Source organism: Osmia lignaria, chromosome 3 (assembly GCF_051020975.1).
Source record: "Osmia lignaria lignaria isolate PbOS001 chromosome 3, iyOsmLign1, whole genome shotgun sequence".
In the NCBI taxonomy this organism is placed as follows: Eukaryota; Metazoa; Arthropoda; class Insecta; order Hymenoptera; family Megachilidae; genus Osmia; species Osmia lignaria.
Window position 1 is genome coordinate 6,490,531 of NC_135034.1, and position 13,537 is coordinate 6,504,067.

General features: G+C 39.2%; 1 protein-coding gene across 2 annotated transcripts in view; it reads right to left on the bottom strand.

Annotated features, from left to right (window-relative positions):
* LOC117605270 (uncharacterized) overlaps positions 1-13,537 on the bottom strand; it is a 44,153-nt gene that overhangs the window by 13,351 nt on the left and 17,265 nt on the right. The gene's annotated exons all lie outside the window — the stretch shown is intronic.

A 13,537-nucleotide genomic window follows, 5' to 3' on the forward strand; every position in this document is an offset into this window, starting at 1 on the left:
CGTTTAAGCTTATTATAACCGGGAGATTGAAAATTTGAATTTACAGTGGGTGATCAAATTATTAGAACCATTCGCATGAATTGATGACTTTACATAAATATCATTAATTTATATTAATAGTGGAGAATTATTAATTAAAAGTTACACAATGTAAAAACCTTAAAATTGTGGCTCTATTTCTACACAAACACGAAGAACCCATTTTCCATACCATGGATCTAATAATTTAATCACCCACACATGCGACGAGCATTTTTTATCATCTCAACTTAAAAGTTTAAATGGCTGATGAACAGCGTAATTAAACAAAGTATGGTGTTGGTATCACGAAAAGCGAACTTGTTGCCGTACGTTTCTCTATTCTTAGAAGCTAATCTCGTTCGAAGAGAACGTAAATGAGCAGGTTAATTAACCTTTCGAAAACTACCTTTCGAGTCAAGGATCGTTTCCCTAACCCGTTGTTCGGATTCCGAACGAGCATCACCTATCAGGGTAAACTGGCGTAGGTGTAACCCCGTTGACGTCACTGTAGCCTCTGTAAATCGTTCACAGCTTATGCAGTATGCATGAACCCCACCGTTTAAACCCATGTATCGTATAGAAAAGTTCGTGAAATTGTACGAATCAACACGTACCAACAGCCACCCGCAGAATCTATACGATCGGTAAAAGTTTCAATCACCTAAATCGATTCTTTTCCCTCCAAAAGGACAACAGCATTCGCTCTGTCCTGTTTCCTGCACGATTTCAAAAAATTGTAATTTTTTAAAACGACAAAAGCAAATATCTCGGTAAATTAATTTGTATAGCTTCTCGAGAAACCTCAAGTCATTTGGTCCAATTTTAAATGGTGTACAAATACTCTTTGAACCCACTGTATGCACTGATAACAACGAAAGGGTTAAAGAAATTGTATAAAAACCTAAAAGTCTCCGAAATTCCCTTACGTATCCTATAATGATACGAAGGAACAAAGTAAAACTCGGGCGAATTTTCTCCAACTTTTACCTTTCGTTTCAAAAGAGATCCCTTCGATCCACATACGTGGTTACAAAGTTTATGGCCGTACGTGGTGGTCGTAAGAGACAACTTTCCGGGCAATTCGTTTCCACTTACATTTATCATCTACTTTACTTTCCCGTCGTTCCGTCGACCTGTTTTATATTCTAAACGCGACGTTCGAGGGAATGCGATATTTAACTTCTTGCCTCTCGTCTCGCTATGTTCATTTTTCTCCTTCGTTCCAGGAAAAGTTCCCGGGAACGGAGGCGTTACAAAATTTTGAGAGAGCCTGTATAATTCACGCTATCGATTAATCATCCCTTATCGAGCGAGAACCCTCCTACCGGAAGGTGAAAAGTAAATCTATCTCTTTTCTGTTTGTTTCTAGAAGTGTGCCAAGCTGACTTATCCATGGATTTTCCGATCACAGAAAAACCTTTGGCTTCGGGGTTTACAAAGCCAGATCGGTTTCTTGCCTTTGCGTGCCCGGAAACGGGAATCTTTGAAACCTGTTATCGTTGCCAGATGGTTTTTCGCGTAATTGCTCGTTTCTCAGGGATCTTTTTCATAAATCTTCGTTCTCCCTCGTCATTTCTTCGATTCTGCGAAGGAAACAACTTTCCTTCCGTCATCGATCAAGTTGAAATTCATTAAAATTTCAATACTCTCGAATCAGCCTGCATTAAATCGAGATGGTATACACGGCGGAAAGTTAATCATCGTCTCAATTGGTAAAGCTTTCCCTCGGCTTTACAGCCTTTAATCGCTGTTGCACCTCTATTCGCGGGGAAGCCGCGTAAACCGATATAAACGGATAAAGCAACAACGGTGGAAGAGATATTACACGATGAAACGGAAACTCATTCGTCGTACAGTTCAGAGATTACGTTTAACAGAGAGACGGAGAGAAATTTCCCTAGGCGACGTGGAAACTTACGGGGGGAAAAAAATCGATGAGAGCGAGAAGAAAAAGAGCAGAGAGAACCTCCCAGCATCGTTCAGCTTCTATTCTTTCCAGGAGGACTATCTTCTCGAGGGAACAAAGTATTATAGTTCCCGTTAAGAGTAACCGTCCATCCAACAATCTTCTTTTCTCCTCGTACAGGTAGCTTGCTCGTATAATATCAGATACGTTTATAAAATCTTTGGATTTTATTTCAAAAAGAATCCGTCGATGTGCCTAACTTCTTGGGATTTCGTTTCGGTCGATCAATGAACAATTACAATGAGTTTATTACACCTGGGACTAGAATGTCTTACCTCGTTCAACCCTTAATAACCAAAACGACCACGGCTGTTTTATAACGGGGGTACCTGAGTATTCCCCTAAATGCTCGGTTTAAAACAACTATTGTGCGACGATAATAGATTAGCGCCCGTTAAAACGATATCCTGACAACAATTGGTATTTTTATTTAACGCAACCTTAGAAAAATGGCTCGATGCCATGAGAGAAGGGTTTAAAGCGATGCAGTCGCTTGCAGGTTTAACTAAGAAGCTCGTTCGCGCAACCTAATTACCTTTTAGCGTTTTAACGTTCCCTTAAGTCGATCGTAATTAAGTTTATCGAACAGCTCAAGAACGTACGAGTACGAGGAAATGTTTATTTGCTTCGTTTACCTGCTACCCTCTTCATCCTTGATCCTATATCATTCAACTTCCTTATTTCTTCCCTACTTCATCTTCTCCCGCAAAATATCCATCACCTTTATTCTCACCAGGGGTATATTTATTGAGTTATAGAATTATTTTCAGCCACAAATTCTTTTATCATTCTTAAGGTTGATGAGTTTGTAGTTCACGAACGACAACCTCTTGTACCCCGATATGACTTGTTCGCTTTTCTGACATCCGCGAGTCACGCAAACAAAAATCAATAACTTTGCCAACAACTACCTTGTAGCACGTCAAGCCTCTTAAATCAAGACGCGAGCAAGCTCAAAGTAAAAAAAGGATTGATGTCATAATGGAATAGCTCGTTATTAGCGCTCTACGTTCGATCCATTACGACGTCCCTCCTCAAATCCTGATCAAAGTATCGCGTGAATCCTCTGTATCACTCGATACCATGAAAATTCGATTTTGTTCCAAGTAATGAGCGACTAATGTATTTCAGAACAATTCTACTTTTTTACAAGCTAAAATGAAGTACATAAAAAAAATTCTCTTCAACATGAAGATACATTACACATGTAAAATGACTGGCTTAAATGTGTCTGGCAAATGGAAACATATCTGACAAGCTGTGTAAAGGAACTGGGTGAAGGGTGAGTTATCCATCATGTTACATGCATTTTGCATTCTCGAATTAACGTTTTATCCATTTTTCGGCAAGAAAGCTCGAGTGCCGTGAAATAACACAAATACGATTTCCTGAGAGAGTTTATAGTTTAAATCGAGAAATCATATATTCATTCGTCATTAACGATGATGAAAGATAGCATTGTTGAAATTTCAGGAAGTTATGAACTCAATCGTAACTACGTCCAGTCCCTGAGTTCGTTAAAAATGTAATTATTACTCGGACTTCATCGAACAAACTACGCGCCGGTGTCACGAGAAATCGTTTCTACTTTTTGAAATGAAAAGAATTCTCGCGAATAACTCACCCGTTGAAATAGCAATTTTCAAGCACTCATTTTTCATACCAATATTTGCTCGTTTGCTTTGGAAAAAACTACCCCATTCGACGTTTCGTAATAAATTTTCTTCCCGTTTCTAATATTATCGCGCCGTCGGGTGTACTTCTTCCAAAGGATACTGAATAAAAGGTAAGTTGTAATTAATTGGAATACCAGCCGGTGCATCGAATTCTCGATTTAAGCGCGATTCGCGTGCCTTCTTTCTTCTTTCTCCATGTACCGCATGAAACTTCCGTCAGCCGGTCAACGTTCTTCCAATAATAATCGCCGAACTTTCTCAATATAAGATCGTGCCACTCCGAGTTGGCCGGAAAATCATGATCGGCTCAAGTTTCGACGTCGTTAATGAATTTCCGTACCAACCGTGGGAACTTTCCATCGGTCGATTGTGATAGCGAGAATGAAAACCGATGAAAAAGCAAGCCGGATAATGGATCATCCCACCGCTCTCCACCCTTCTATAAACGGACTAATGCATCCTTTCAATTACCTCTATCGTTAACTGCTAATTTCACCGACCAACCGTAAAAATGATTGCCTTTGCAGACGATAAACAGCCCGAATGATATTTCATCACAACTCATCAGCCACGCGAAATTGATACTATATCGTCTCTTTGGCTAATAAAGTAATTCGGAAGAACGTCAAGGAAAAAGAGTGGAAGAGAATGAAATGTTGTTTCTAAAAATATTCACCTTCCCTCGTAAAACATCCCGCGTATTAAAAGTACCTGCGCGCGATCAACGATAAGAAGGATAAAAGCTATCCAAAAGAATATTCGATCAGAATTTTGTTGATCCGATTGAAAGAATTTATTCGGGTCGATCTGTAACTACTTGGCGAGATCGACCACCGGTTGAACGTATCTTCTCGAGATTACGAGCAACGATTAAGTTATCTGGGAAGAATGACAAAGGATATCTAAAATTTGAATCCCGGTTCTGAAATAAATTCGACTTTTACCGAATTTTCTAATTCTCGAAAGCACGGTGTTATACGGTGTATACATTTTGAACACAATGGACACTGTAGCAGAAGAGCGAACAATTTTGATGCAATTTATAAAAGTGATTTATCACGGAGAGAGAGGTGTCGCGAAGATTTATCGATGAATCCGTTTTTCTCGATAATACTGACGAGCCAAAAAATATTTCACATTGATGGACGAAACTTGTAACCATGTTCGAGCGTTCTTCTTCCGATCGAACAGAGAGAAAAAACAGCGTTCTAGCCGAGGAAAAATGTCTATCGATGTTTCATGGGGCGGCTAGAACATGCGAAACGCGCGGGGTATTACGTTTCTGGGTCGACTTGTGCATTATCCTTACCACCTTGGAAATTTTTCCTTCGATCCGATCATCGGGAAAATGCATGAAATTTTGCCACACTAAATTCCTTCTGCTTCCAAGATTAATGGTGCGATAAACCGCTGTTCGTGTGTGAAAACTGCAGTGGTATCGGCAAAGATCACAACTGGATATTTAATCCGTTTGCACAATTACATTTTTATTATATCGTCAAAATGATCTCCCGTCGAAAGGATCTAGCAGAATAAGCATAGTTGATATTTATATCACACAATGCCTTTTGCCTAAATAATAGCATTATATAGCATTTTCTTTAGCAGACCGGCCTGCAGCCCGAAGATTCAGAATTCGCGTTCTAAAGAATCATATACACTAGCATCCTTGTTTGTTTCGTAAAAATTCTCACTTGATACTACTTGTACTTATTAGAAACGATAAAGGCTTCGTACGTTCGAACCATTCTCCGCGAACAACGTGCCACGAAATGATTACGATAATCGCATCTTTGCGAGAGAACAATAGATGTACACTTGAACTGAAACTGGCGTACGATACATGACCGCAACAACCAGACTATTTGCTATTCCCTTGTCTCTCTTTGCCCTCTGTTATGGAATTACACAGATGATACATACATGTATGTATAGCCTCGAGGTAAACTATATACATACATGTATGTACGTATGTGTGTAAATATTGCCAAAACCTATCTACGGTTTCTTTTGCTGTGTTTTCGGTTCATTTTTTGTTTTCACAAGGTGTCCAAAAACTACATCTATAAATATAATGAAACTTTTTGAGAAACGGCTGAGATAAGTACAGGATCTAAAACTGGGTCGTTGGTTGTCGTTTAGAAAATATGCCTTGAATAATTCATAATTTGAAATTCGATAATTACGAAGGATAACCGATAGCTGCGAAGCGAACGATGAAATTACGCGGTGTTTCGTACGAAACGAAGCACGTACAATAGAAATGAATTAGTTACAAAGCAGGACAACGACGGGAAACATTTCAACCCTCCTCCGTTCCTCTACACGTTCCAGAATTCTCGTGTCCTGGTAACCTGAAATTCGCTCAGCTTCGTATTCTTTCGCAAGGACTCTTTTATTTACAGATATTTCATGAAAGTCTAAACGAATTCCTCCAGAGATTCGCAGAATTCGAATTCTGCGAATCCAGGGATGAAATTTTTCGAGAAGGATTTCAAATCCGGTTGAAAAGCTTTCGAAAGAATCTGGCAAAAATTCGCGAAGGGCGTTGGCAGACAATACGGAGCCAAAAGTAGCGCAAAATTTTTGTTTTTCCATTCGCCAAGTCTCCCAAATTTATCGATCTATACATTCGAATTAAAAAACGAACCGAGTTGAATAACATCGCGAAGAAAACGCTTTATCTTCGAATAGCGACTTCGTTGAATCGATTTTCAATTTCAAAGCTGGGGGAAAATATTTGGGGCAAAGTGATAAGAAACGATAGAATGAAGTTCTTGGTGGTTAGCGAGAGAAACGCTTCACTAGATTTACGCGCAGTAATTCCTTGGAATTCCAATCCCAGTGCCGTTCTAGCGGAGATAATGATTTTACAGGAAAATATCGCGATTCTAGGGAAGATTCATCACTTTCACCGTCACGTGGTGGAGATGCTTTTGCACGTTTACTTCTCTCAAACGACCCGAACGTTTCGTCTTTCGTCTACCAAAGTGAGTTACGAAAACATCGTTGCTACGCTTTGGGCAACCACCCTGAAGAAACTAGCTGCAACGCTGACGAAACGGTAAACGAAAGTAAAGCAAACCGTTGTGGAAAGTTAAGGGAAATAATTGCTCACTTTTCACAAGTGGTCCACGTAATCGTCAGGGATGCGCGATGACAAAAATACGATTGTTTCGAGTTTCTCGAACCACGCGAGGCAGCATGCCAATGGGGTTAAAAGCTGCAAAGGGAATAACGTGGCTGCAGATAGTATTACGGTCGATTTTTCTTTTTTTCCTCGCCGAGCTACCCTTAGCCGCAACGTTCCCAAATGCATTCGCGCCTCGACGTACTCTGAATGCGAAATGAAGATTTACAGAGTGAATAATAATTTTCCGCCGACGACCCCAGATAGTCGTAACTCGTATTCCCTCTTTATTATATTAATTACTCTTCTACGAATATTTTAACATCGAGCTGAAATAAAAGAAGAGATAACCAACCGATAATAGAAAAAGCGCTTTTCGAGGTTGCACTTTTGCAGCTCGCAATTCTGCTTACAACGATTTCGTTTTAATTCATCTAGAAAGGAATTCTCGCGAAAGGCGAACAGGAACGCGTTAAAAAGTAATCAGCTTCGAATAAGATAGTTCAATCAGTCTGTATTCGAATAACTTCGATAAATAGAAGCGTTAGGAAGGTGATCGATGAAAATTACTGAGCTGCTTTCACGAGAACCCGATAGACCTTGAAAATTCTCAATAGCTTCAACAGATATCGCGTGGCAATCAGAACTCCGATTTTACGTGAAAACACGTGAAAACGCATGCTTTTATCCAATCTGATCACTGTACACTAGTGGAATTAATTCTGGACACTTTGGATAAAAATATTCTTTATTTCATATTTCTGCAGAAAATGTATATTCTGCTATGCTAAATTGATACCGTAATATTTTTATTGTAATCTATAATGTTTGTACTTAATATTTTCACATGATCTGGTTTGTAAATGTTTTAAAATTTTAATTTAAAAAAATCTGAATTGTGTTGTTAATTTTATTTTTGCCCCTGGCAACACAAAATTCTCTTTTTACTGATTTTTTTATATCGCCCTAAAATTAGAAAACAATGATTAGAATATAAAATATAAATGATTATATATTAAATAATTTGAATAAATGCCAAATTTAAGTAAAAATGTAAGTGTCCAGAATTAATTTTCTCTAGTGTATTTTCAATCAAATTACACTATCAATAAAAAAAAGAATGATTAAAAACTGAGAACGATACAATTTCAATTAATCCCCACAGCGGATGCGCCGAAGGCGGATTTATCGTTGATCTGTTTCACTGCAAAGTAGAATACATCAAAGAAGTTTTTCTATCGATTAGCCACGCTCTAAGTGACTATACGTTTGAAACGCGATACAAAGAACTTTTCACATTAAACAGAACCACTTTCAACTTTATTACCACATATCCATTGTTCTCAGAATACATACGACGTTTCAAAAGTGTAAAAAAAGCACACCGAAAAGCATTTTTCCATTCAGCGAACTGTAAAGTAATCGTTTAAAAATCCAGCATCTACTTTTGAATCGTTCCTATTTCGAAAACGAAACGACAGATATTGACATATGGTAGAGGATTTTTCGATTTCTCTTAATATGAAAAATATACAGTTTTCGCGATGTGAAAGCTCCTTTGAAATATAAAAAAAAAAGTGATAAATATTCATGAGAACTGTTCTGAAAAGTAAGTCGTCTGTACTTGTGTATCGACGAATCGAATTTGAAATGAAAAAACATTTACACAGATTAAACGAAAACTTCTCGAGTGGCTTTTTTTGCACGCGTACCTTCGCATCGATGTCCAATATTTGCACGAAGAAAAAATCCTATATAAAACATACTACAGGGTTTAGATTCAACGGTTCAGAACATAAAAATCTCCATAACGGGTATCGAACATTATACAAATACCAAAAGTTGCGATATGAAATCAGTTTTCTTTTGCTTCAACATGACGAAGTTACGATTGAAAGTGAATCAAATATAAAAAGGCAAGTCAATTGTAATACATCCTCAAAAAATTTGTAAAAATTTTATTATTCGTATCGAAGCAACGAATGCTATCCGACAGCAGTGAATAACTCGTTTTAATCGAGTGAAACTTAGCTTTTACCGTATTAAACTTTAATTAAAGACGGATACAACTTCGTTAATTATTATCCAATTCGTTACGTTTTCACTCGAGGATTCGACGTTTGCTTAAGTAAGGTCTCTTTTGCGATCTGTCAGCAGGAAAACTTGGAAGTTTTATTGCTTCGTCAAATGCGGAACAATAATGTTTCCAAGGAAAGTAAAACGGAGATTTTGTAAAATTCTTCAACACCAATAATTCAGCGAAACGTCTTTGTATCACGTAACATTTGCCACTCGAAAATCGTATCTCTGGTGTAGAATACATCTGTATATTATCAATGATATCAAGAAAAATTGATTGCGACCGCAAATAAAAAAGGAAAAACAGGAAGACCATTCGTTGCATCGCGATTCGAAACGTTGAAACAATTTTATTAAAATCCAAATCGATCTCTCGAATACTGTAATTTATCTACTCCGAGTTCGTACTCGCGTGAAAAATAATCAAAAATCCGGGAAGTCGAGCGCCAACTAAAACAGCCTTTATAAAAGGATTTTTATACCGGCAGTTCAGCATACTCGTACGTCGAGTTTCAATATTACAAGTTCACCACGTTCTGGCACTTTCGTTCGACACGAATTGCTCTTTCATGTAAGCCCTGCAGATGCTACAATTTCGACGGCTGTGTGCTTGCTCGCTCTTCCGAGGATAAGCATAATTTTCGAACAGAAAGTACGCGATATAGCTGACCGTAGCAGTAATACGGTCCTGAAGATTCACCGAGTTTTATTGAAATTATTTCTAAGGGTTTCGTCAAATTTGTCTTTCAACAACTCGTACGTGCGTCCTTCGGAGCGAAAGGGTTAATCGTGTCACGAAACGCGAATGAATGCTTTTTTTCTAACGTAGCAATACTGTTATTGGAACACGAGAAGGATATATCCAGACGCAATAAAGATTCTCATAACGTACGAACTCCGTTCCACGTAGGAAGGGAAAAAAGAGAAGTGGCGTGGGCAGATGGAATCTTCGTGAAAGAAATAAAAGAAAAATCCCAATCGTTCCCTTTTTTTTTTTTTTTTTGTTCGGTTACAATGACCCGTTCGATAACCAGTAGTATTTCGAAAGGGCAAGGAACGAGCCAGGAAATTTCACGATTTCGTTGGATCTCGATTTTCTCACAGGATCGTTCCACTCTGCTCGACCGAAGAAATTCTTTTTCCCTCGGACAGAGGTAAAAGAAAAACCATCGGACGTTATACCGATCGATGGTCGAGGCGTACGTGAATATGCACGTGGAATTCGATAAACGTGGAATCAAAACATTCGATTTACGCGAAATCTATTTTTATCAATGGAAAATATGCTATCACTTCGCGGCACGTGGATCGTCGATGCAAGGCTATAGGTAGTCGATATCATTTCGAATCGACGATGATTGATCAATGACGAACACACGAATTCGATTAAGATCGCGTCTTGCTCGTTTTCGATGGCCCTTCGACGCTCGGTGGTCCATGGCTAGATCAATTTCGTAACAGTATCGATCGTGTAATATCGTTAGCGTTAAAGCATAATTGTTCAACGCGATGTATTGTCATTAGCTGGCCGTGTTACTGCACGTATGACGGCACAAGCTACAAAGGTGTGCTCGATCAACGATGTTGCCCAGGTCGGGCATCAAAGCATGCGAATCACTTCGACGTCCGTGCTCTTCTGATTTATGCTTCTTGCTCCCGGCACTGTTTGCCATTTCTGCGCAATTCAAACGAGTTTTCTTGCACGAATCCGAGCGTAAAGTCACTGAATTTCTGCCAGATTAATCGTGCAACCGCAGAGAAATGCAAATTCGATATCAGTCAAGGTTGTTACGTAGAAATTTGAATCTGTATATATAAAGACAAATGTCCTGACCACCCACTAAGAAGGGATTTTTAGAAATTCGACCCTTAAAAGTATAAAAAGGGTTAAAATCTATTTACACGTATTCGTCAATATCTCTTAGACCCGATGAGATATCGACTTGGTTTTTGCTTACGATTTTGTTCTAATCAACCTCTAAAGGCGCAAATCTAGATTTAGATTACTAGAAATTGATCACGAAAAAATAATACATCAATTATTACTTGAAATTCATCAAGAGCGGGCGAAGCCGGGACGGGGATGCTAGTTTTACATATTATGTAGGTAGATAGAAATGTCGGTGGGGAGGAGTAGGGTCTTCCGGTGTATCGCGATCGTATGTGACGGGTAACGCATGATTTATGATAGGGTGGACTATGAATACTCGCTATATTTACATTTTGATCCGGACCGCTCGCAGGACAGCGTTTCGTATCGTCAAGCGTTGTTAAAATAATGTTTCTCATCCGTCGTCACCGGTATATTTCTCTCTCTCTGTCTCCGGACCATCTTCTATTCGCGCTTGAAACTCTGACCGAAGATCGTGCGACCCAATTACCGGAATTAAAGCGACGCACGTATTTTTAGACGGCTCTCTAGACGATACCAACTCGCAACTAAATTGCATTTAAGAGTACTTGAACCGTCTACAAGCTGCCGGTTGCTTCGTAAACAGCCGCGTTAATCTTCTTCCTTGGAATTCCGTTGGTGAACCTGAATTTTTTCCGGAAGATTGCGTAGTCGAATGCATCGTAACGAAGACTCCTTCTCTCCCGACAATGAGTAAATGTGACGATTCTGTGCCGTTACGACATTCATTGACGTCCACGTTAAACGATTTACTGGTATAATACGTTACCGACGACTGGATTAACGTCAAGCTTCGTGTTCCAGCCGGATTAATAAGAAGTAACGATAAAGAAGAAAACAAGTGACGCACGTGACACTTTTTCTCGTGATACAATTTTAACGTCACTGCGTCTTTTATTCCCTCGACTTCTTCCCTTTACTTGACGTCCTTTTAAATCAGGCCTGGACAACACGCGACCCTCTTTTATTTAACTTTTATTTCAATTTTTGCGTCCATGAGAAAAATTAATTTTTACAATAAAACCATTTGGGTTGGCCAGGCCTGTTTTAAATGATCCTATTCGCAAAAGATTCGATTCTTCCTGAAAAATGACGGCACTTTTTCAGCCGCCTATTCCGAGGAGAAATATAAATCGAATCTGTAGAATCGGATGTCTATATTTTAATGCGATCGTAGAAACGTTAAAGAAGATCCATCCATGGCAGCATGCGGAATCGTATTCGCGATAAACGCAGGAGCAGAGTGCATCGCAAATACCATAGATAACACGGGTCGAATCGATAAACGACGATATTACTGATGTGCACGTCCTGCGAGTCGCATTTCACGATAAGGTGAAATTCACTTATCTCGTTCATTCTAGCGTCACCTTTGAACCCTTTCTTCCGTCCACCCTGTACCTTCTATACGAAATATCTCATTTTATCAGCACGTAAGAACCTTTCGCTTTCGGTTATCGATGAATCGGAAGCGATCCTCGAACCTCTCGTAAAAGAGACACGAATTGCTGCTTGAAATCCCGCAGGAGGACGGCAGACAAACACGGTTGAAGGCTTCCAGACGAAATTTCACGCGATACAAGCTCGTTTTTCTTTTCTGATAAATATATTTGATCGTCGAGAAAAAAAGGTCTATCGACGTGGTAATAAATTTCAAAACTACCTCGCTTCTTTTTTACATAAAACCGAATAAAATTGAATTAAATTTCAATTTCAGAGACTCGAATGAAGTTAATCAAAGTTATCGTAGCGCGGAAATTTCTGTGCCTCTTGTGAGGGAGTAAAGTTTACGCTCCCATTGGTTGGTTCTCTAGAAACAAAGCGACTACCAGCTATATCCATGTTCGAAAGCTCTGACGGTGTCAAGAGCGCTCCTTTAAAACGGAAGTTGCGGTCTTGAGATCAACACTCCTCGTCAATCTGTTCTATACAGGCTGTTAAAAGGATTTAGAGCTTACAGGATAACTAGCACTTGCTACCCCCGAATAACAAATGATTAGATAAGAGATTAATTAATATATTAGACGAACAGATTAATATTCGGATAAAATCAGTTCTTCTCCTTAATCGAAAATGTTGTTTAATTTAATTAATCCGGGTCTGAGGCAATCACGTTCGAAGTGGTCGCGTGCAAATTGTTCCATCGCACGTACACGCGACGAAGAAGATCGTTAAGGGTGCAGAAGGTCGGGTAAAGAGAAGCACAATTAATAACCGAAAAATCAATGCCGCCAGGTCAAGTACCGTGTACGTATAGATCGACCCCACCTCCTCCCACACTGTCTATTACCGCGTCACGGCGTGCCTAACCGTATGAATGAAAGCTAAACTAGAAAAGAACCAACGTCACGCGAGAAAGGGACGAAACGTACGAATCGAGGGAAAAGAGAGAAGAACACAGAGGGGAGAACGCATTCGACAGAGAGGGTTGTAAGGTAGAAGTTAAAATCGAGGAAGAATACAAAGTAGAAGGTAAGGGAGAACGAGATAGACACAGTCAAATGATAGGAAGCAAAAGGTTGTAAGAGGGTAGTCAAGATCATAAAAAAAAAAAACACGAAGAAACAACGTGCGAGGAATCAGAAAATAATGATGGAGGGTGCGAATGACGCTTAAAAATTGAAATGCAAATATTATCTCGAGAAAAACAGGAAAAAACGAAGATGGAAATGCAAACAATGGCAGAGGAAAAAGTGTAAGAAGAAAAGGGATTAGGATCTGAGGGATAACTGAAGGGTAACTGGGGGGGATAA